This window comes from Oryx dammah, unplaced genomic scaffold (genome assembly GCF_014754425.2).
Source record: "Oryx dammah isolate SB20612 unplaced genomic scaffold, SCBI_Odam_1.1 HiC_scaffold_18, whole genome shotgun sequence".
Taxonomy (NCBI): Eukaryota; Metazoa; Chordata; class Mammalia; order Artiodactyla; family Bovidae; genus Oryx; species Oryx dammah.
The window spans coordinates 112,264,686-112,267,813 of NW_024070202.1; the positions used below are offsets into that span (position 1 = coordinate 112,264,686).

Here is a 3,128-nt window from a genome sequence, read left to right on the forward strand (position 1 = left end):
CGCCTCAGGGTCTCTCCCCCTCCCCTCCTCTCCCTCGGGGTCTCCCCTCCTCACCTCCTCTCCCGCGCCTCGGGGTCTCCCGTGCGGTCCCGGCCTCTTCCCGGCACCCGTCAGGCTCCCCCCCCGGAGCGCCCGTCTCCTCCCACCTCCTCCTGGGCCCCCTCCAGCGCCCCGCGGCTCCTCCCCGCCCGCCCGCCGGGACCGGCCTTGGCCGACGGCCCTCCCGGGATTCCCCTCCTCATCCCCGCCCTGCGCTGTCCCGCCCGCTGGCCCAGCGGGCCGCCCCAGCCCGGGCGCTGCCCTGCCCCCAGGAACAGGGCGACCCCTTTCCCTCAGGCCCCTCCAGGCAGTCCCCAAGACACTCACTCCAGAAAATTCTTCCCAGAAATCCAGACGTCCTCAAACCCCGGGAGACCTCGACGAGTCATTTGAACCGTCCCCCTGCACCTTGGAACCACACTGAAAAGGAGGGGGTCTCCAACACCAGCAAACATCAGGTGTGAAGGATCACGTCCCATCTGTGGTGGCAATGGGCTCCCAGGGTCTCATGTGTGGGTGAAGGGCGGCATGGCGGGGTTCCCAAGGCTGCTGGGGGGTCAGGGGAAAACAAGGGCTCAGCTCCTGCTGCTGCTGAACAAATAACAACCGGCTGCTACCTAAATCCCAGGCCCTCTGCCCGTTGCCCACGGAGAGAGAGTGACAGCTGCTCAGTCCTGACCGACTCTTTGCGACCCCTGCGACCCCGTGGACTACACAGTCCATGGAATTCTCCAGGCCTAATACTGGAGCCGTTTCCTTCTCCAGGGGATCTTCCCAACCCAGGGATCGAACCTGGGTCTCCCGCATTGCAGGCGGATTCTTTACCAGCTGAGCCACCAGGGCAGCCCTCAGGGGGGTGACCTGGTTTAACCACCAGGACCCCTGAACCTTCTGCTCCCCTCTCTGTGGTGTGGGGGCCAGAGGCCCTCCCGCTAGGGGGTTGTTTGGAGGATTAAACAGGGAGATGTATGGAGAGGGATGGATGACCCCGTGTTTGGTCCCCTCCCCAGGCACCCCTGGCAGGATTCTCCACGTGGAGCCCAGAGCTTCCTTTGCAATGTGCCCTGGGGGTGCCAGAAAGATCCTCGCCTTCAATTAGCCAGTTCTGGGGGCTGAAATCCCACCTTGGACATTTCAGTCCCATCTGCGAGTTGTCAACAATCACTAAGCAGAGATGAGAGCTGGGGTCTTTGTTCTCCAGGAACTTCCTCTGGGGCTAGAGAAACAGCAGGGCCACGTGCTGGGGGAGGCCCAGGAAGTGGGTGACCAGGGAAAACTTCAAGACAAAGTGGGCTTGCGCTGAGGGCTGCCTCAGGCCTGGGGCGGGCAAGGCAGGAGAGTGGGGGCCAGGTGAAGATGCAGGCAGGTCACTCAGCTGAAAGAACGGCCTGTGGGTGCAAGGAGCGTGAGTGGCCGGCAGCACAGGGCTGATGAGGGCGGGGCTGCCATGCCCTCCTCCAGAGGATCTTCCGGACACAGGGACTGACCCCACACCCTTGTCTCCTGCGAAGGCAGGCAGGTTCTTTACCACTAGCGTGCCCGGGAAGCCCCGTTACTGTTCAGTTCAGTTCAGTTCAGGGGTTACTCAGGGTACATTAATGAGCTCAGCGTCAGGTGACCCAGGCGAGCAGCAACAGTGCTTAGCTGTTTACTGGTGGTTAATGATCTTCCCCAAGATCACAGTTGAAAGCAGAAATTCACATATCCGGGTCCTTCTGACAGAGATTTCAAAATGTGCCCAGTTGCTCAGTTGTGTTCGACTCTTGGCGGCTGCGTGGACTGCAGCCCACCAGCCTCCTTTGCCCATGGGATTTTCCAGGCCAGAATACTGGAGTGGGCTGCCATTTCCTCCTCCAGGGGACCTTCCCTACTCAGGGACTGAAGCCATGCCTCTTACGTCGCCTGCACTGGCAGGTGGATTCTTTACCACTAGTGCCACCTGGAAAGTCCTTGGTTATAGGAGTGTTATATTGGTGAGAAAACTTACACTAATTTAAAATTTTTGATGTTGAGTATCTGGTTAACATTATTTTTGAGATTTTTTTTTTTTTTTTGCATTGCACATGGCATGTGGGATCCTAGCTCTCTGACCAGGGATTGAACCCATGACCCCTGCACTGGAAGTGCAGAGTCTGAATCCCTGGAACCCCAGGGGAGTCTCAATGTTCTTTTAGTTTCAGGAAAATATTGGTACATGTTTGCTCATGCTAAGTCACTCTAGTCGTGTTTGTGACCCTATGGACTGTAGCCCGCCAGGCTCCTCTGTCCATCGGGATTCTCCCAGCAAGAATATGGGAATGGGTTGCCATGCCCTCCTCCAGAGGATCTTCCCGACCCAGGGATTGAACCCGCATCTCTTGTCTCCTGCATTGGCAGGCAAGTTCTTTACCACTACTGCCACCTGGGGATGCCCCATTACTGAAAACCTTAGTAAAACCCTTCCATGACTCAAGCAATGAGTGTTGGCGAAAGAAAAAAACTTATCCATTGTCTTTTACTTCTTTCAACAGCCTCATAAACCAGTGATGTTTCATGGCATTTGCCCTTAAATACTAACTGATTTTAACTGTAACCATGACACTTGCATAGAGCCTGCTCAGAAAAGTGAACACAAATATTTTCAATATTCAGTGGAATGAAGCAACATGGGAAACATTGGTCTCTTGTTTGAAAACTCCAAAACCTCAGCCACACTGGCCACATCTCAAGTGCTCATCACAAACGACGTGTGTCTACCTGTGCTCATACATGTGTAGAATGTTTCTAGAAGGAGAAACAAAAAGCTTGTGACAGTGGTTGCCTCTGAGGAGAGAAACTGTCTGGCTCCGAGAGGGGAAAGGGGAAGCAGAGAGGAAAACAGCATGCCCTTTGTATCTGTACAGTCTCATACCATCTGGGTAATTTGTTGATTGCAGTGTAAAAGTAATTTTTTTAAAGTTTAAAAATCACAAAGCAAATAGAATTGTTGAAAACTCACTCTGGCCAGCGAGTGGAGGGGAGACAAGAGGGGAGACAAGTTCAGGTGCAGGATGCCCTCAGGAGGAGAGAGACAATGGAAGTAGGTAATGAACGTGGCAGAAACCAGGGTG

The 3,128-nt window shown here is 55.0% G+C and overlaps 1 protein-coding gene across 4 annotated transcripts in view; it reads right to left on the minus strand.

The window, feature by feature from the left end:
* Positions 1-390, minus strand: part of RARRES2 (retinoic acid receptor responder 2) — a 3,460-nt gene extending 3,070 nt beyond the window's left edge. For 2 of the 4 annotated variants that reach the window (XM_040260422.1, XM_040260419.1), the window contains exon 1: positions 55-191. The gene's annotated coding sequence lies outside the window, so the exon portion shown is untranslated. Of the gene's footprint in view, positions 1-54; positions 192-366 lie in introns of those variants that run through there. The other 2 variants (XM_040260425.1, XM_040260426.1) reach the window with 2 other exon arrangements.
* Positions 391-3,128: the final 2,738 nt, after the last annotated feature.